This window comes from Callospermophilus lateralis, chromosome 4 (genome assembly GCF_048772815.1).
Source record: "Callospermophilus lateralis isolate mCalLat2 chromosome 4, mCalLat2.hap1, whole genome shotgun sequence".
NCBI lineage: Eukaryota > Metazoa > Chordata > Mammalia > Rodentia > Sciuridae > Callospermophilus > Callospermophilus lateralis.
In genome coordinates this window covers 158,888,110-158,910,171 of record NC_135308.1, presented here as the reverse complement: position 1 = coordinate 158,910,171, position 22,062 = coordinate 158,888,110, and the positions used below count along the sequence as shown (strand labels likewise).

Here is a 22,062-nt window from a genome sequence, read left to right as displayed (position 1 = left end):
GTTTTGTTCTTTTTGCCTTGGGCTGTCAGGACATGCACAGTTTCCCCATACACATGTGTGCGTGTGTTTATAAGACCTGACATAAATCGAATCATATTTAGATATTGTGATTTTTACCTCCAGAGTGATGGAACTACTCGGGGCCTGAAGAGCCAGCATTTTCTTCCCTGTTAATTTTTTGCAAGATGACCTTGTTTAGCTTGCCTTGGGGGCAAACGCAGAGGGGCTGCAGCCAGCACAGAGCAGGGGCAGCTCCGATGCCCGAGCAAGGAAGTTCACGTCTGCTGGGCGCTGAAGCACTTGGGGCCTGGGGCTGGTTCAGGAGAACCAGGGCGGCCTGGCAGGAGCCCCATGAGAGGGTGTGAATGAGTCATTAGACTTCTCAGGTTGACTGAGATGGCTTTTGTAGATTTTCTTTGAATTTCGATGCGTTATCAGTGTTCACACATTGGGCATAACGGGAAGGAGCGGAGCAGTCGTTTTCTTGATAGTGCCTGGACTGCAGCAGGGTGGCGATAAGATCTGGGGTCAGATGTGATTCTGCAAGAATACGCCAGGCAGCACATGTCCCTGTATGCACCAGGGGCCGGTGGCAGGTAGGCCCCGGTGGGAGAACACAGTGTCCCAGGAGGACACGTCCTTTGACATTAGACACGGGTAAGCCTGGGTAGATAGTTACCAGCTCAGGGCGTCAGAAGGTGCTGCAACTTGTCACTCTTTGAGTTCATGGTCTAAGAAAAAGTTCTTGCTTTGTAACATCCCCACAGTAACCAGATAGATTACTGATGGTTGGTTAAGAATTCGAGTTCTAGGAGTTACTTAACTTTTTTGGCCTCAGTTTTCTCATCTTTAACATGGATGCAACAATGGCTCTTAACTCCTTGGATAGGATTAGGTGGACAGAGCCTTGTGGATGGCCAGCATCACCTTGTTTTCTATGAAAGTGCACATTTTTATTGATATGATTCCTATTTGTCAGATGACCTACTCAACCCTTGCTCAAAATAGGTGTTTAGTAAATATGTGTTAAACACTGAAGGAACTGGGAGAAAGGATTTAGTGAAATACATGTACAGGCACCTGTTCTGACTCCTTAGTAACCTGTGATTCAGGGCAAAGCTGGATGTTGGATTTAATCTCTATGGAGCAATATTTCAAAATAAGAGGAGTGTTCTGCAATTAAACACCTCTGCAGATAGATGGGGATGGAGATGATGGTTTTATAAGAAGATGACAATTCTTTTGCTTGAGAATGGAGTTGGAAAATGTCATGCAGAAAGGACAGGTAGCAGAGACAGTAACTCTAAGCAGAACCAAGAGAAGGATCTAATTAAACCTGAAACTTTGAAACTACAAAACACATGTTATCTATGAGTCTACATGTAAAAAATAGGAGTCAACTCTCCAACCTGTATTTACCCTCTGGTATTGTTTATTTTTAATAATGCAACTTCAACTTGAAATGAACCAGTTAGTTTAAAAAACAGAAAGAAAATGAAAATTATAATGTTTTAGGAGCTGGTACAATATGACAAGAGTATCTTCATGTTAGGTTGAATCATATGAAATTGCCACTTTTGGGGTTAAAAAAAAAGTTGGATATTCTCAATTTCATATGGTTCCAGTTAATATATTTAAGTTAATTAAATTAAATCAAAACAAGATGCTTTTATTTCCTTACTTTTTATTGTATGTTAACCATAATTAAATTGGCCAATTTTATATCTTAGCCTTCTTGGCCTTTCTGAGTTTCTACATAGTAGGTGCTAAATAAATGTTTCTCAAAAGTCTCTCAAAAGTTAGACCTAAATTTCGCCACACTATTTATGTCTGGAACTGCCTTTAAAGCATAATTAACAAAGTGTTAGCTTTGTTTCAGTTTTCATGATCTAGATAAATCCTCTCTGTTCCTTGCTTGGGCAGCACTGGGGAGCTAATTAATACATTATTAATAAATTATAGAGGCAAACAAGACTCTGCTTGCTCGCACAGCCATGACAAGAATAAATCCAGGTCAGAAATATTTTTGCAATTAAGGGAAGATGTTATTGTCATAATAAGGAATGTTTGTTTATGTGATACGACTCTGCATATTAAAGCACATTCTAGAATGAAGGACGAGGGGAATGGCAGAGTCGGGTGGGTTCTTTCCCAATGGTTTGAATTCTTTTAAATATTTATTTTTCATTTTTTTTTCAGTGGATACATCATCTTCATTTTATTTTATGTGGTGCTGAGGATCGAACCCAGCGCCCTGCACATGCCAGGCGAGCGCGTTACTGCTTGAGCCACATCCCCAGCCCTATAGTTTGAATTCTTCAGAGCCCAAGTGGGGCATCTGAAGGGCTCTGTAGTGAGCTAGACCTTCTGGGATCCCAGGAATGAAGCAATCTGTTGCTATTCATATAAGATTTCATAGTAGTTGAGGTTGATTCCAAACTTAGAAGCAAGTAGTGAAATAGCTGAAAAGGCAGCACGAGGTGGTTTCAATGCCGAAAACTAAGAGCTCCTTCTCTAGTGGGAGGGATGGGGATGGTTCAAGGAGAACTGTGACAACGCATGAGTGACAGGGCCTCTTTGGGCCTCAGTCTCCCCTTTAGTCTCCTCTAAACATACTGCTGTTTAGAGAATATGCTCATTCTCTATACCATCTGTCATTGCAAGGATAAGTGGGAGATCACCTTAAAATGCCACCCATTTCTTGAGGGGGTTAAAGCCATGTCTCCAAAAGGTAGTTTGGGGTCTGGTCAACCCAGGACTGTGATAGATGCCACGTTGCATAAGCAGACTTCTAAGAAAACAGAACTGCTTTCATTTTTTAAATAGAAGAATTACAAACCCCTCTATGTTTAGATCCTTCTACAACTTATGTGGGTCCAAAAGAGGGTCTGCAACATCAATGATTTGAATTTCCCCCTCCATGTCATGGGGTTTTCTTAGGGACTTTTTAATTTTTTTTTTTTTTTGAGCCCAGAACATTCACAATTCTGCTGTCTTTGTGCCATCTAGGGAGATCTCAGCCCCAGTGGACCAGCTTCAACTACAGCAGGGCGATGCTAATTACCTTTTAGAATGGTTAGGGTAAAACGTTCCAAACACACCTGAGGTAATAGCTAGTTACACAGCCAGGAGGTCAACAGTTCAATCAAAGAGAGAGAAAAGAGAAATTAGCATGTCTTAAGGATGAGTTTGAGTGGTTTTGTGCAAGACCCCTTATTTAAGTCTACAAAGATAGCTATTTCCCTTTTCAATCACTGCAAACCCGGGATTCCAGGGGAAGTTCTCAGAACAAGAAGCTTCTGGCAGGTGAAGGGGCCGAGGCCTGTTGTTGGGGAAGTTGGCTGCAGTTATGAAGTGGGGTCTGTGCCAAGACTGCAGCACATGAAATAATTGAGGGGGGCCTCAGGCCACAGATGAAAGAGCAGAGTGATGCTAAGGAGCTTGGCATGGGCAGGAGCTCTGAGCTAGTCCTCTGTCACAGTCACCACATAGCTTCCATCCTCAATGACAATAAATCCCTCACACCACTGTGGATCACATTGTCACCAACATAGTTACAATCTGCTCTCCACAGGACAGTTTCCTGTAAACTGTCTGATCTTTTCCCCAGCTTTCCATTAAAAATTGTTTTAAAAAAGATTTCTATTGAATACCTAAGAGAAGCAATAAGAAACAATACCCCTTGCTCCTGTTTTAAATGACTGCAGTTATCTTTTGTTTATAAGGGCTTGACCTTTTAAAAAACATTTATTTGAACACCTATTACATACTTGACAATTCCTCCATGGTTAATTGTTCTAAAGATGATTCCTCAAAAAGTCACCTGGAAAAAAAATCATTTCTTTGCTAAAGTATTAAAATAATAAAACAGCTCAAAGATTTTTGTTTTAATGTGCTAAAAAGTACTTTTCCTGGGGGGCGGGGTGGAGGGTGGGGGGGCTGGGGTTGTGGCTTAGTGGCTGAGCGCTTACCTAGCATGTTTGGATCCCCAGCACCACATGAAAATGAATAAATAAAATAAAGGTATAGAAAAACGTTGTTATCTGTTGTTGTTGTTTTTTTTTTTTTTTTAAAGTACTTTTCCTCCTCCAAGAGCCTCATACTCTGTGCAAGTTCTTTTTGATATGGATGCCGTGAAGCTGCGTGGTGTGAAAGTCTAAGAACTCATATTTCACCGGCACCATATTTAGATGATAAAGTCCAAATCAGCTGGGAAGTGAAGGATGACTTATAATTCAAATGATAGGAAAACTTTTAGACTGAAAATCAAGTTATAATGAAACTTATTCAACTTTAACTTTTAGATCTGATGGGGGTTCTTGTGTTCATTTAAAAAAAGAAAATGTTTCAGGGCTGGGGTTGTGGCTCAGTGGTAGAGCGCTCGCCTAGCATGCATGAGGCACTGGGATCAATCCTCAGCACCACATCAATGTAAAATAAAGATATTATATTCACCTAAAACTAAAATATAAATATTTTTAAAAAACCAAAATGTTTAAATGCACAGAAAACTACAGAGGACAATAATAAACCCACCACTCATCATTCAGAGGATTTTTATGAGCCTATTTAATAGGCCCTGTTCCATTTCAGAGAGGTCCTGCAAATGCTCACGAAAGGCCTTCCAAATCTGAGGCTAGCCTCTGGGACAAGACATCTGTAGGACACTTTTGGTCTGGAGCATTCTCTTGTTTCTCTTCTGACCACTCTAATTTGAGTTGTTGTTTCTATTTACTTCCATTCATGCTGGTGCAGTAAGCCTCTTTGGGAGTGTAGGCTTATAGGTGCTAAGACGGTCCTGCCTGCCCCTCAGGGGTTAATGGTCGATTCAGGAGAACAAAACCAACAGAAATAATTCTAAAATAAGACTGACATGTGTGCCTGGGAAAAAGAAATTTCTCTTGTCTTGGGAAAAAGGTGTGGGTTTGAGGCTAGCCCTTGAAGGTTGGCTTGGAGTTTGGAAGGTGACCTGAGCAATGCCAGGTTGGACAGCAGACACTGTCCTCAGAACAGAGCTTATGGGGTGTGTTTAGGCTGTAAAATATGTTGAGAAGCCTCTGCTTATTAAGTTGGAAGGGTGAATGCCCCAAATTTTCTAATTTTCTATTTCAACTGTGTTCCTGAGATTTACTGAATTTTTATATATCATCCAGCTGCCTTTTAAACCCTAAAATCATATAATAGTCATAATTTACTTTTGGAGAGTATGTTGCCATTTACGAATTGCTTTTTCATACCCATTATTACATTTGCTCCATGTAACAGCCCTGTGACACCACGGGGCTCATCTCCAGGAGTGATTTCCTTTGAAAGTAACTAGTAGTTATAGAAGCTACTCGCCGCCTTATTGTGTTAGAAGCAGGAGACAGGATAAAATCAGCAATTGGGAAGAAATGAAAGGAGAAGGCCCCAGTATAGACAGAGATGCAGCGTTCCAGGAGGACAATGGGATGGTGGCTTTGGAAATCAAGAGGGATGCAGAGCCAAGAGACGAACGCACAGTGGCAGGGAGATCCCAGAGATGTGGTGGGCTTAGGGGGGTGCACAGAGTCAGTGCCCTTCTGGCCCAGTGGGGCTGGGTGACTAACATGAACAGTACCGTGTGCAACACAAGTCAGAAAATTCAGATCATGCTTATAGAAGAAGAAAATAATTTTTGAAACCATGTTGGGGAGCAAAGAACTGGTTCAGGAACTAGGAAGGGAGGATTGTCCCTCTCATTTGACATCTCTGTCTTCTCTCTCATCCTATAGTACCCCGGCTACTGTATTATTAATAGACAATTTTTCACAGCACTTCCTAAACTGTCACACCTTGACAATTACTTTCTAGAAGGGAAAACAACCAGGACACCATTATTGTTGCAATTTAGTTGGAATAAACCTTACTGATGTCGGCAGCATCAACATATCCATTTAGGCTGTCGAGAGTCAGCTTACTCTCCTGCTTAGAGACACGATGTGAAATGAAATTAATCCACTTACAGAAAAGCGAGTGAGTTCAGTTGGATAAATTCCCTTTGCCATCCATTTGAAACAAAATCCACACAGAGCATCTTCTCTGGAACTGAACAAATGCATTTATCCCAGTTTTATTTACAGCTAAATTTACATCAGAGCTATTTCAGATGGTAGTGTACCCTTTTATCCTCAGGTGAGGGTCACAGTGAAAACATTTGCCAGACAACCAAAAGGTTTCAGTGGAACTTAGCCTAAAGAATATTGCTCCGGCCAGAATGTAAACCTGTCCAAGATCGACAACTCCTTGGAGAAAGAAGAAAGAGACTAATGAGACCGCCAAAGCTGTGAGTGTTCTCATGTTCTCCCTTCTTCGCTTTTCCTGCTTGGAGAGCAGTCTACACACAGCGTATATTTAATACATACATTTAGGTGGTAACTAAGCAGGCAAGACTCAGAGCAGACCCAGAGGAGAACAGAGGGATGAAAGGGTGGAGAGCCTCTCAGAGGGACATGGCTGCGGAGTGTAGGTTCGCAGCCTGGAGAGAGAAGCTCGTGCGTGGCAGTGGCAGAGGGCGCATGGTGTTCTTCCCCATCGTGGGTTGTAAGGCGATGAAGGAAAGCCAGCTTTCGGCCCAATGAGGGGGATGGGGTCAGGGGTAGGGGAGCAGTTTTGACTTAGATGGATTATAAGGTACCAATGGGTCCTTAAGAAATCTTTCTCTGGAAATTTTAAAGTTGAGAGTAGATAACCTTTTGAAAATGATTTAGGTGCCCTGCAGGAGAAAAATGACCTGAAGGACCTCCCCAGTTCTGTTCCGCTCCTTATCCTGTAGTTTTGCAGGGGCCAGGGTCAGCTCCTGGCTTGCTTCTTGTCCATCTTCCTCCATAGCTAGAAGCACTTGACCGCTTCTTGCAAGCCAAGCATGCTGTAGACTCAGGGATTTAAGAAGCTCATTGGATGTGACTTAGCTGACCTTGCATTAGGTCACCCCTGCTGCTGGCCTGGCGGGAAGGCATCCCAGTTCTAGTAAGTGGGATTCTTGCTTTGCTCCTAACTTCCTTCTTACTGGATTTACCTGAAATCTGTCGTGGTGCTCTCCTATGGTTTCTGGATTTGGGGGTTTTACATGATTTTGAGATCATAACTAGTATCGTCTAGGAAAGAAAGCTTCTCTGTCTGTCCCTCCAGGCTACATCTCCCCCAAACCCTCCTATGCTTCACCCCTGGTGCCCAATCCCTGGACCCCAAACCCTGTTACTGTGCTGACTGTGCACAGGGCTGTGAGAGAATTCTCTACTTCCTGTCCCCCAGACTCCTGCCACTCAGCCACTGACACTGCTATGTTCTCTGCTGGCCATATCATACCATGCTGGGCTCCTACAGCATTCTAACTTTATATAATTGCACATTGGAGTCTTTCTCCAGAAACCACATCTCTACAACAGTAATTCTCAGCCTCCACACCTTGAGATTTGGGGGCAGTAAAGTCTTTGTTGTGTGGGGGCCATCTGGACTCTACCCACTCTCAAATTATCTATCAAAAGTGTCTCCTAATTCATCACTGACCCCATTTCCTTATTAACCTATGATGACCAAAAGTATCTCTGGCATTGCCAAATGTCCCTCATGGGATTGGGGTGTGGTGGTGGAGAAAACTTTACTCTACAGAGGCCCAGGAAAGCAAAAGTACTTTAAAGCTAGTTATACATACTTTGGGAAAGAACTGGATGGATTGTGAATTTTATTTTATTTTATTTTATTTTTGGTGATACTGGGAATTGAATCCACTCTACCACTGAGCTACTTAATTTTCATTTTGAGACCAGTTCTCCCCAAGTTGCTGAGGCTGGCCTTGAACTTGTGATCCTCCTGCCTCAGCCTCCCAAGTCACTGGGATTATAGGCGAGCTCCACCACACCTGGCTAAATTTGGTAAAATTTGAACTAATAACTATACACTCTTACCTAAAACCACATGGGATTGTGTGTTTTGTATTGGAACACAAAGCAGTTGATGGGTAAAATGGAAAGAAATCTTAACTCTAGACAAATTCTTCTCAGGCTTTATTGTGTATAAGAATCACCAGAAAATCTTTTTAAAAATCAAGTTTTGAGTCAGGAGGTTTGAGGAAGAGTCTGAGAGTTATTTCCTTCCTTCTTTTCTTCTTTCCTTCCTTTCTTCTATTTTTTGGAGCATTGGTGGAGACTTAACTTGAGGTCCTCATTTCTAATAGGCTCCCAGGCGGTGCTAGTGCTACTGCTCCTGGGATCACATTTGCTGTATCGATTATGGAGGTCAAGCTACCAATCATGGGTGACAGGGGGGCTTTGGACTCCATAATTACAAGATCACAAGAGCAACATTAAAATTTGAATTATTGACAGACTAGAAAAACATGGATGTTCCTGAATTTTTCTGAAATGAACAAAAACTGTTCACAGGGGCATGTTTAGAAATATGGCATTTTCTCTTAGCTCTATAAATATGTATATTTATAATTATACAGTTACCTGTGAGCTTTCTGCTTTAGCCAGAGATGAAGATCTACATTTCCAAAAGTCTTTCACTTTGTTACTACTAGAAGTCTATGGTATGGTTAGGGTAGGGTTGGGTGGTAGAGGGGTTGGAGAGAAGAGAATTACATAAAAATTGTTTAATTTTTTCCTGTAGTATAGTTTTTTTTTTTTTTTTTTTTTTTTTTTTTTTGCTTAAAGATATTGCTATTAGGCTGGGGATGTGGCTGAAGCGGTAGCACACTCGCCTGGCATGTGCAGGGTGCTGGGTTCGATCCTCAATACCACATAAAAACAAAATAAAGATATTAAAAAAAACAGACAGAAATACCTAAAAAAAAGATATTGCTATTTAATCTTCATGTCGATCCATCACTGACCCCATTTCCTTATTAACTTAGAATGAATGTAGTCTTTATAGATGTATTGGAGACTCTCTAGGAACTTGACAAATCCATAAGAGTGTGTGGGTTTTTACGCATTTGGCTAATTCTAATTCACATGCACTTATACAATTCAAGAGTCATTTCTGATGGGTCTTGCAAAGAAGAAATGCCTGTGGCATTTACTTGAATTATGAATAATTTCATGCAAAAATTATATTAACATCACAGGATATTACTACAATCCCAAATCAGATAACCCAGTTATATCTTTAAAATAGTTGCATAAATGACTGCCCATTAACTGTAATGTGTAGTGATAAGGATAATCACATTTTTGAAAGCTGTTGAGAGTCTGAAACAAACTTTTCCTTTTCTGATATAATAACTGTCGATGAGTAACATTTGCTTAGGGTTTTGCAGACGTCTGACTCATTGTTGCATATCCTTGGGAAGTAAACTGGCATTCACATTTGTTCCTATTTTATAGTTAGGAAGGTTGAAGTCCGTTATTTTGTCTAAAAAAAAATGCAGATTTGTCCAGAGTTGCAGATTTATGAAGGGGAAGGTGAGAATAAGGGGGGTTCTGATGCTTTTGAGGCTAGGATCCAGTATCAGATTAGCTATGCTGCTACACCACGAGAAAAGTACTCTCCTGCCAGAAAGGAGAGTGAATGTGCTAGCTCTGGAATATTTTGAAAGGTTGTTATCAATTCAATCAAGTGTAATAGGGATAAATGTCACTACATTTAAACCTCTGTGTCTACAGTCTTCCCTGCCCCCTTACATTAACAGCATAACTACAGAATAAGAAAATCTGGTTTAAAAGAGTAATGCATGAGAACCCATGGGGTTTGTTGACCACAATTTCAGTATGAGTCAGCAGTGTGACATAAGTGCCAAAAAGGCTATTGCAATTGTGGACCATATTAATAGAAGCATAGGGTATAGGTCAAGGGAGGCAGGCACCCCATGGTGTTCTGCATTGTCAGGCCACTCCTGGAGAAGTTTTGTTTGTTCCATTCTGGGCACCACAATTGAATTGGAGGTGAGTACTCCATCAGAGGTGAGAACTTAAAAGGATGGCAGCATGCAAAACCACACAAGAGGAATGGCTAAAAGAACCAAGAAATTTTAGGCTTGAAAAAGAAGACTTTGGGAGGCATGTCTAGAGTGGGGTAGAGTAGCCTATCTGGGAAGAGAACCTGAAGTGCAGTTTAATTCTGGATCTCCAGGGGGAAAAAAATTTCATGAGGGGCTTCTTTGTTTGCAAAATAAACCTTTTCAGTGAATGAATAAGACCCTATTCCTCCCACGATTTCCTTGAGGTGTTAAAAATTTGTGGATGCATTTGTGCCTCTTTGCATACACCTACCTCTCCGCCTACAGGCGCACCTCCTCCAAGAAGCCCTCTCTAAAAACCCCCAACTCTAGCCATTTACTGTCATCTCCTGTCATGAGTTCTGTATTACGGTAGCATTTTCTTTTGTTTGTCCTGGTTTCCCCAAGAGATAGAAGTTCCTTAGGGAAAAGGACTCTATTATGTTTTTGTATTTATTACGCTAAATGTTCTCAGTACATCTGGGTACCCATCAGTTAGGGATTGAGGGAATTTCTGCAGACGATAGCCAAAAGATGAATTAAAGTAACCAGACAGGTAATTTTTTATAGCATCTACTTGACAAAGCATCACAGTGTACTCTCTTGATGATAATAACACTGAATTGACCCTTCACTTTATGAAATAATATGAGCTGACAAAGTTGGTTGGATAATAAATCTTATTTCTTACATTTTAATTTTACCATGCTAGAGAAAAAGAAAACCTACTGGCTACAGTTTCATGTCTCTTGTTCCAAGGCATTGGGAATTTCTTTCCAGCTAGGAGAGACCCATACCTTCTCTTTCTTCATTTATTTGGAGATTTACAGCACACAAAGTGTCAAGTCACAATATCACACAGTCAGACCCTGGTTCTTAATGTGAACTGTGTAGTCTATGTAAAAAATATTAGGGTTGGGAGTATAGCATGCATAAGGTCTGGGGTTTGATCTCAGCACTGAAAAAAAAAATCAATCTAAGAAAATAAAATTCTACAAAATGAGTTTGCTTAAATAAGGAAGAACTATGTTCTGAATCTTAGAAAAGTGAGATACTGCATATTTACATTACATCAAATATAAACAAATGCTTTTGGGTAGCAATGCACGAATTTTCTAAGTCCTTTGTACTGGGGGTTAAAGAATGCTATCACTTTGCTCAAGGACATAGGAGTGTATGGGCCACGCTGAGTTATCTGCAGGGCTGAGGGTGGAACACGGAAGAGCAGCTGGGTTTGTACGCAACCTCTGCCATCACAGTATTGCCTCCCACAGCCCAAGGACCTGACACGCTACACAGCAAATTATACACTCATCTGTAAGAAGTGGATATGACCCCACTTATCAGCCTGAAATCCACTTAATAAATTTAAAAAGCAAGAGGCTGAGAAGCAGAGCCCCAATTTCCTATCATCAGCTGTTAATCACAAATAGAGAGGCCACCTTTCTGGCTACTGAGGTGCCAGCCTATCCAGGCAAAGCGTACGTGGCCCTGAACAGTCCAAAAGTCAAGGAGGAGAGGTGGCTATGTCCTTTCTTAGTCTCAGCGTCCGTGTGCAGAGCTGCACACCCTCTCAGGAGTCTCCTACGACCAAGCCCATTGCAGGGATATTAAAGATATTACTCTTAACAATGAAAAATCAGGTAGAAGTCCTGGTGTCCTTCAAAAGGAACAACCTCCTCAGAAGGACAGGGTCTACAAATCCTAATAAGTCCATCAGCATCGTTTATTTCCATGTGACACTCTTAACGGCCCTTGCAGGGTAATGACATCCTGTGGCATGTCTGCCCAATGCACAGCACAGGGGCAGAGGACAGCTGCTATGAAATAGCCCTGCAGCCAAAGGGGTGGCCAACAGAATGACACACAAGCCACCCACAAAAGCACCATTGATATCTATTGCTTCTAATAGGTGTGGAACCTGCAAAGGAATCCACCAAGATCTGGATGCCAGCTTTTGTGACCTTCAGGAAAAGGGCAAAGGGTCTCACGGTCCATGGCAGAAAAAGTCATTTCCCTCTGCTCTTAGTAGGTTAGGAAGACTTCAACAAAAAACCAAAGACTTCAGAGAACATGCCTGATCTTTTACTTGACCGAGGAGGAAACTGAGGCCAAGGAAGTCAGGCGGTTTGTTCAAGGTCACGTAGGTAGTTCTCGGTAGAGCCAGAATTCAGATTTGCAGAAGCCCTGTCACGGGTTCCCGTATTCAAGAATGCTATTCCCAGAGCTGCGTGGGGGTGAGGAGCCTGACCCAGCCCAGCAGCCCTGGGCCAAGCCCTGGAAGACTTCAGCAATATGACCTTGTACAAGTCACTTAACCTTGTCCAGCTTTGGTTTTCCCACTCTGCAAAATGAGAGGTAAAATATATGATGTGTCTACTCAGAGACCACAGTCGGATCAAAGGAGATAGTGTGTGAAAACCCGTTCTGAAGCTCCATCGGGTTTAGTGTGAGTTACTGTAGATAAAGCCATTTTTCCTATTGAACATATGTAGATGGCACCTGGGAAATTTGGGGTATAATTGTTGAGGATGAAGCTAGACGCAGGGGCTCCCCCACCCCCAGGGACAGTTTTCATAGCCTTTATTGGCTTTCCAAACATGTCAGTGACACTCTCCCCACCCCTCACCTCCCACCCACAACCACCACCAGTGAGAACCATGTGCGGTGGATATCAGAATACAGACCATCAACTTAGAAGGTATTAAAATTTGACAAATTTCTTACATTTAACGGATGGTTGAGATCCTCCTGCTGGCCTAACTGATTCTATAATCTGTATTTTTAGAACAAATCTCTTTGCAAGAGGAGAGCTTTTTCAGCTATCTGACTTTATATTTTGTTCCCTAAAGGGCTAAAATCTATGACCTATAAAATGATGGATAGAAACTTTAAATTATGAATCCACCAGACTGTTTTCCCCTACTTGTGTACTAATAATATTTCCTAGAGATATTTCTTTAAAATCATATTTAACCAGAGAACTATCTACCTATTATTTACTGAGTTCCTACAGAGTTCTCAGTGGTTTGTTTCCAGTATTTTCCCATAAAGCACTAGACAAAAGACACAAGTTGTAAACCATTTGTAGGCCCACACATCCAGCCTGTGGCTCTCAAAGGCTGAGGGGTGTAGAGAAAAACAAATGAGAAAGTATTATTCATGACCAATTGATCAATTAGGCTGTTTTTCATTAAAAAACATAAAAAGGCAGAACCAATTTAGGATGACTGTGTTTGAAATACATAAAAACATTATTAATGCTGGATTTTCTTTCCCTTGCTTATTTTTAGTTCTCTTTAGAAAATTACACTTGAGAGCTTTCTATAATGGCAATTTAAGGAATGGATTAGACTTGGCACAGCACTGGAACCCTTTTGTCATGCTAATGAAGGGGCAAGGACTAGTACCTCCTTTGTAAGGCTCTTTCTGGATACAGCTGTTTCAGAAGCCACTGACTGACTCACTGAGTACCTTAGGAGATCACCAGCCAGGAAGTCACCTGCTAACAACGCCCATCCATCCTCCCATGAGAAACCCAGTGCCTTATTCCATAAATCTGACAAGGCTTATACTCTGGTGTTGTAGTGGTAAAATCTTCTATAGTACAGGAATGTGAAAAATGACCATGATTTTTTCCTCCATCCTGACTCTATCAAAATACCATCTTCTGCCCTGAGGCTCTGAGGCTTCATAACTCCCCTCTTGTATTATTCCTTTCAGATTTTTTTTTCTTCCAACAACTTCCTCTTCCTCCATCTTGACTCTTTTCACTTCTATTTTATGTTTGAAGTTTCTTACATGGGGCCTTAAGCTATGTAAATGCAACATGTATAATTATCATGCTTAATAGAATGCTATTCTTATTCAGATGAAGGCAACCTAGAGTGTGTTTTGGTAGCAATGCGCTCAGATTTTCAATAATTTCAAACCTGGGAATGTGTGTGTGGGGGGGGAGTGTGGGTGGGTAGGTGGGGAGGGTGTGTGTGTATGTGTGTGAGTGTGTGTGTTGAGGGGGGAGGGTGGGGGCGAGGGTGTGTGTGGTGGGGGGACCCTGTTGCTGATTTCCACTCATTTCCATTAGTATCGGTCCTCATACCACACACCAGGTTTCAGAGAGAATGCTCTGGAATCAGATTGCCTGGGTTCAGATCCTGGCTCTACCCATCTGCTAGGTTCAGGAAACCTGTTCCAGGTAGTTGACCTCTTTGTATCTCAGTTTTCTCATTTGTGAAAGAAGGCTAACAGAAGCACTGTCTTCACTGGGCCAGGAGAAGTAAACAAATTAATACCTGCAGAGTGTTAGATCAATGCATGGCTAATAATTATGAAAATAATAATAATAACAATACCACATTGTGTTGGGAAATTATATAAATTATTTCATCTTCAAAACATCCTATGAGGGGCTGGGGATGTGGCTCAAGAGGTAGCGCACTCGCCTGGCATGCGTGCGGCCCTGGTTCGATCCTCAGCACCACATACAAACAAAAGATGTTGTATCTGCCGATAACTAAAGAAAATAAATATTAAAGTTCTCTCTCTCTCTCTCTCTCTCTCTCTCTCTCTCTCTCTCTCTCTCCTCTCACTCTCTCTTTAAAAAAAAAAAAAAAAAAACATCCTATGAAATAGATATCACTATTACTCTCATTTTGTAGCTTAAGAAAACTAAACGCAGATTGAAACTTGTCCAGTTCACTGGGTAAGTGCAGGCTTGGGCTCAAACTCAGGCTGTCTGACTCCATGGCAAGTGCTCAGTCAGTGTTACCTATTACTCCTATTATTAACCATCTGAATTCTTGAACTCCATAAATACTTACAGCTGCAGCTGATGCTGCTAATGATGAATTTCTGTTTTATCCCTCACCCAAGTGTATAAAATATATATGTGACCACCAATGGAATAATTGATTTAGACAAAGGATTATCACCTAAAATCAGTGGGTGTGAGTTTTTTGGGAAATGGGATATTACCATAGTGCCAAAGTGTGGCCCCCTCTGATTACTTGCTGATTGTTAAAGGGGGTGAAGTACCTTTACAAGGAAAGATCATCGCCTTGAGCACTCTTTGCCTTGAGCCATGATCAAACTTAGCACCACGGCTAGTGAGACAACCTGGTATTCTGTGCCTCCTGGGAGGACACAATATGGAGCACCCTGTAGCACCTTGTAAAGAATGTTCAACCAAAACCTAGTTGTATGTTCAGTCCTACCTTGGAGTTTTACATGAAATAAAGAGGGTATTAATCATGAAATAACAACCAATGCAGAACATTGACATTCTGCCAGATAACTGGCCTAACAGTTAAAAAAAAAAAATCCATTGCTGAATAATAAGATATAAAACCAAATAATAAAATATGTTTTTACTTTTAAAAAATTGGATCCCAGCTGGGTGCTGGGATGCACACCTGTAATACTTGGAAGCAGCTTGGAAGGCTGAGGAAGGAGGATCTCAAATTCAAAACCAGCCTCAGCAACTTAGCGAGATGCTAAGCAACTCAGTGAGACTCTGTCTCTAAATAAAATAGAAAAAATAGGGCTGGGTGAGTGCCCTTGAGTTCAGTCCCTGGTACTCAAAATAAGTAAGTAAGTAAGTAAGTAAATAAGTAAATAAAATAAAAAAATAAATTGGATTCTGTGTAAGAGGTATTTGGGGGACAAATGGAGAAGGTTAAATGTGGACTAGCCATTAGATGATATTAAGAAATTACTATTCATTGTCTTAGGTATAACGAGGTATTGTGATTACATAGAAAACTGTCCTTATTCTTAGATGTGTATGAATTATTTAGGAGTGAAATGTCATTTTACCTGTGACTTACATTGTATTTTTAATAGTGAATGCTTTTGGACAGAGGTTCACTTTTAAATTATTCTATAAACATTCAGAAAGAAATACATGGAAATGGAGTAAAAAGTTAGCAGTTGTTGAACCTAAGTGATAAGTAGAGAGGTATTCATTGTACTAATATTTCAAATTTTCTTCAAATTTAGACATTTTATTTACTTTATAAGATAAATATCTTACACCTTTGGAGAACAAGAGTTTTACCACCAAGTTCTTTGCAATAATTACTTTTAATTCTCTAAAATTTTTGTCTATAAATTCATACTGTAAAAAACTACTTTAAAAATTATTTACTGAGCTGGGAAAGGTGGCATGTGCTTGCAATCCCAGCAACTCAGGAGGCTGAGGCATGAGGATCACAAGTTCAAAGCCAGCCTCAGCAATTCCGCAAGGCCCTAAGTAACTTAATGGGACCCTGTCTCAAAATAAAGAATAAAAAGGGCTGGGGAGGTTCAGTGGTTAAGTGCCCCTGGGTTCAATCCCTGGTACCAAAAAAAAAAAAATTGTTTACTGAATTTCTATTGGCTCAACTTTATTGAAAATTATTGTTGAAGAGAACTCAGTATTGAGTTCTCTTCAACAATAGTATTGGCACATAGCTAATATCTCAATAAATGCTGTTAAATGTTTGTTAAATGAGGCTATACTTTACTGAGATGGCCAAGTGGCACAGACAAAAAAAAAAAAGGAAAGAAGAATGAAAGGAGAGACACATGAGGCTGAGTTGCTCCTTTACAGATCAAGAGACACTGGGTGAGACTTGGACAAAATGGTGGCCAAACTCCCCCAATCATTGGTTCAAATAACTAAGCTCATGAAGATTCTTGAACAAGTTTCAAGTTTGTTTTAGGAGCATGATCGTGAACAGTCTGACCTATGGTTAATTCAGCAGTCGCTGTTACTTATTTAAGAAATCCTGACGGAATCACCCTTAATGACATATTTTTGAATAATGACAGACTTTTCTTGACCCAGGAAAAGAGGCAAGTTCTGCTCAAATTCATGCATGAGCCCTTTAAGCTTCCAACACCAGCAGGTTGTTATGCTCTGGGAATCAATAAGCATATGGGAATTAGGATCATTTTCCACCTCCCAGAAGGCAATGGTTCCAGAAGAGATGAACTCAGCCAGTGAATGAGATGAATTTTGTATAAGAGATGGGAAGAAAGTGATCAGGATTCAAAGAAATAATAATGATGTCATCTTGCCTTTTTCTTGAAGTACTCTGTCTACATTAACTCATTTATTCCTACACCACTCCTATGAGGTAGAGGTAGAACCGTTGAAATAAAAAAGAAAGGGGACTTTCACAATGTGGAAGATATTCAAAGGGATAATATATTAGCAGAAATATTTATTCATATTGAACAGATCAGTCACCTCCTGTACTGCTCAGTAAAGTCATTTTCAAAAAGATAAAGCTATTACAATTTAGGGAAAATAAGATTAAATTTTACTATATGGGAGACACTTAAAGTTGACTCTAAAGGGTAGTTTTAGTCAACGATATAGAGCCAACTCTCTTTTACAAAAAGAACAGAAAATTCTTGAAAAAAATACAAATCACAATTCTAAAAAAATTAAATGCACTTACATAGTTCTCTATTTACATTTGTTTTTTAATAGTGGATGATCTAGGCAGAGGATCACTTTAAAATTATTCTATAAACACAAAGTTTTATATATACAATATCAAGTTATTAAAGGAAAGTATTTGAAAACAAAAATATGAAAAGAAAGATATGCAGTAAAGAACTTTTAGGAAAACTGTAGTTGCAAAGAACAAAAGATTCTTTGACCTGAAGTGTTCTGTCCTGAGGTAATATTTGCACATAAAAATTTTTCATTGAATTTTTAGATCCTAACATCTCTCCATTAATTTATCTACTGATGTGTTTTCAATAAAGTACAAAAAATTACATATACTTTATTTGAGCCAAATTCAAGGGCCTAATTCAAGCATATAAATATAATAACTTTTAAGTTAGTGAAGTTGTTGGAATCCATCTCCCCACATTCAGAACAGTTGAGGACAAAGAGCTTAAAGGAGCTATCTTTAAACTGGACACCTCAATTGGAGACAGTCAGAATAGCCTAACTATTAATAAAGAGACAAACATAGACAATACTCTCTCCAAATATATTTCAATGGAAAGTTTTCTTTTTGTAAAGGAACACAAACTGGAGCTCTTTGTAAAGGGAACATAAATACTGACAAATGGCAATTTGAGCACACAGAGACCTGCCCTCAGAGTCTGGTGTTCGTTCATTGCTGCTCAGCCCCCTACCACCTCCTGCTCCCCAATTTGGATTCAAGGCTGACTACGGCGAAGTGGAATTTGACTTGTGTGACCCCAGCTTCGGAAGTCTTTCTCTGAGATGGCTCTGACGCCAATTAGTGGAGGTTTTTTGTTCTGGGCTGAGTGAAGACCAAGTCTTCCCTAGTGTATCTGATAGAAGTCAAGTCCTAGCACCACAAATATTGTCACTGCAAAAGATTTAGAGAACTTAGATGATTGACTAAAATATTAAAAGCAATATAGAAAGCCCCATGGAATTCATTTTAATTAGATTTGAGTAGGGGAGAACATTTTGTAAGTCATAAAACGGTTCGAGGTTTCTAGAGGATGCATATCGAGGTTGTATGATGACATACCTTTTGGAAGAGGAGAGGTTGAGTTTGTGTCTTGGCTTTGACACTGTGTTATTAGAATCCTCTCTTGCAAGCAGGAAGATGAATTCAAACATCAAAACTTTTGCATTTCAGAGTACAGATCTACCTTGCGCCGTCTTCCAAGTACCACAGAGAGGGGTGCAAGCTTACAGATCCATCAGCGTCGTCTCCTCCTCTGGGCCGCTTACTCTTTCCTCCAACTACCCCCAGTCCTCCCAGCAGTCTATAGGCAAACCACACAGGAACTAGCAGATACCCGGCTGCAGAGAGTTGGGTGTGAGCCTTAGATTATGTGGTTTTGTTTTCTTGCTGCCAGAGTTGAACTAAAATGCAGGAGGTTCACCGAAACACTTTTGCTTCTTTATGATTGGTTTCAATTTTAACAATATCTCCTCTGAATACTTACGTTCACATAGGAAAATTTCGAACCCTGGACATGGTCCATCAGCAAGATGCTGTTTGCCTTTAAGGAAAATCCTCATTTTCTATGAGTAGGTCCTTGCATCCAGAGAAGCATGAAGGCTGTGAGGGGAAACATTTGAAATCAGTCTTGAATAAGCACAATGGTAAATTTCAGAGAAAATGTGGATTCAGCCCATAACATTACTTTCCAGCTTATATTAGGACTCTTGACCAAAAAATCTATGAATCAGGTTTGCCACATCCACACTGTCTGGCATTAACAAGGATTGCCCCTAAGATTTCTGAATTTGACTCTCTCTAGAGCAGGTTAGACTGAGGCCTTCTGGGATTTTAAGAACAACTCATTGACTTAGAGTTTTGTCACCTTCGACGACTTCCTTAGCTCTTACCTTCAAATGTACAACTCACCCTCCCCCCATACCAACTGCCACCTGAGAAGGCCTCTTCCTTTCTCTTTGCTCATGCTACAAAAGGGATTGTCAACATGCATCTTGTGCATAAAATTAGACACAATGCTATTTGCTTAGTGGAGCCCTTCAGAGTTTGGAGGCTGGACCCAAGAGGAAGAGGAAAATATTGGCTCCAGGATATTTCCAGAATTAGTCTCTGGAATCCCAAGAAGGAGGGAGGGTTTCATATAAAACTCAATTGGGGGCTCTAAAATTTTATTCTGCATTTCTGCATTTTGAGGTGCCAGCTTTTATATCTCTGTGGACTCTGTATACATAAACTGTGCTCAAGATTTACTTTTTTTTCCCTTTGTTCTTTTTAGTTATACATGACAGTAGAATGTATTTTGACATATCATACATACATGGAGAATAACTTCCCATTCTTGTGATTGATGGGAGCTACACTGGAAACTTATGCTGATTCATTCTACTGTCTTTCCCATTCCCAGACCCCTTCTTTCCCCCCCAGTCCCCTGTCAAGATTTACTTTTTAAAGAGCCTTTTCCTTGGTCATAACTGCTTATTATTTTTATTGAAATAGAAAAGAAGGAATCTGGTAGAATCAGTAAGGTACTTTGTTTAGAGTAGATGCTCAGTAAATATAGAGTTAGTTAAAGGAAGCAATTTGGGGCTGGAGTTGTGGCTCAGTGGTAGAGCGCTTGCCTAGCACATGTGAGGCCCTGAGTTTAATCCTTAGCACCACATACAAATAAATGAATATAATAAATAAATAAATGAATATAATATATTTTTTAAAAAACATAGTCTGAAAAACATTTAAAAAAAGGAAGCATTTGCTACTCCTAACTCCTTCATAATGGGCTTTCTTTTTATTAATGCAAATTTGACTGATTTTCTTAAATCCAAGTTACATCTGAATGGGATACCCACTATTCCTATATGTTATAAAGATAGACATTTTAAAGAAAAAAAAAAAACCTAGTTGCTGATTTTAAAACAAAAACATCTCACCATTGGCCTCTATATTCTCCAGCCTTCATGGTCTAAGGACATTTTTAGGTTCCATCATCATATTGAGCTCCATTGCCAAGTTTCTGAACACTGAAATCCTTATTCTTCAGCGGTTCCCAAGTCAGTCATTTAAAGTGTTGAACAGTGAATCCTTACACTTCCATGGCTGAGAAGTGGGAAGGAAGGGAAAATGTTTATTTGGTGCCATACAGAAAGTATCAGGGGGTTTTTAGCTTGTACCCTCAAGGGGAAGCTAATTTTTTTCACAGGGTGCTCCCCTCCTCACAGCAGAAAGAATATAATCCCTACCCCTTTAAGTGTGAGGCAGAGTGCAGAACAGAAGAATCTCAAAGAGAACTTATTTTGGTAATAACTGATTGGTAGCTGTGTTACACAGCACAGTGGGAGGGGAGGAGGGCTATGCTGGTGGCTTATTTCATGATGGCTCTCTAATGAACAAGTACAAAGGCACAGCCTACGAATAAAGACCCTACCGTGAACTTGTTAGCACTTCCGTCCTCATCATTAGACACTAAGAAAAATAGCTAGTAATTGGGAGGATTCAGGGATATATGAAATATCACTTATCCACAATGGAGAAAGTTTATTCAAAACCATACTTGTTTAAAAATTTTCAGCAGTTCCTTCTAAAGGATCACCATCAATATCAGAACTTTTTTTTGTGTGTGTGGTACTAGGAATTGTACCCAGGGATGCTTTACCACTGAGCTACATCCCCAGCCCTTTTTTAACTTTTAATTTTGAAAAGGGTCTCTCTTAGTTGCCCAGGCTGCCTCAAACTTATATCCTTCTGCCTTAGCCTCCTTAGCCGCTGGATTATAGGTGTGTGCTCCCATGCCTGGCATAGCAGAACTTCTTACATATAATTATGCTTAGTTTAACTTTATGATAAAATGTACACTGCTGATTCAATAGTGTGGATTCAGACATTTTCTTTTTATTCATTCAATAAATGAAGTTTGCATACCCTCTCTGTGTTAGGCCTGCTGTAGGTGCTGGTAATATACCAGTGAACATAACAGTCTTCTCCCTTCTGGATCCTACATTCTGGTAAAGGGATAAACAATATGTATGCTAGTGTCCTGAGAAAGATAAAGCAGGGTGAGAGCGGTAAGTAGTGTGGCTGAGACGGGGATGGGGGTGTGCAATTTTATGTTGGGAGATCAAAAGATGTTAAAGAGGACCAGAAGACAGTGAGGAAGCCAGCCCTGTGGACATGTGGGAATGGCTTTTGCAGGTGTGGGGATTTGCTGTTGCAAAGCCTGAAGGTGGAGGCAGGCTTGAGACAAGCAGCAAGGTGGAGAACAGCTGGGAGGAGGTTGGGGAGTGGACAGAACATCAGGGACTGGCTGGCCATGGTAAGGCCTTTGGACTTTCCTCTGAGTGAGATGGGAGCCAATGGAAGATTCTGAACTCAGGAGTGATATAAACTGACTTGGGTTTTAGATTTTTAAAGGCTCGCTCTGACTACTGCATTGGAACTAGATATTAAGGGAGCAAGCACAGAAGAAGGGAGACCAATGAAGAGGCTACTGCAATAGTCCAGGCAAGAGATAATGGTGGCTTAGAACAGGATGGTGGGAATTGGTTGGATTCCAAATATACAGGGTGATCATGTTTAGAAGCATGGATAATATTATTATTCATATATTGGAATGCAGTTCAATTAAATCGCTTATTATTCAGAGTAGGCAGCCATACTGTATTTTAA

General features: G+C 40.3%; 1 protein-coding gene across 1 annotated transcript in view; it reads right to left on the bottom strand.

Moving 5' to 3' along the window:
• Grap2 (GRB2 related adaptor protein 2) overlaps positions 1-18,541 on the bottom strand; it is a 60,666-nt gene extending 42,125 nt beyond the window's left edge. The window contains exon 1 of the mRNA XM_076853330.2: positions 18,466-18,541. The gene's annotated coding sequence lies outside the window, so the exon portion shown is untranslated. The remainder of the gene's footprint in view (positions 1-18,465) is intronic.
• Positions 18,542-22,062: the final 3,521 nt, after the last annotated feature.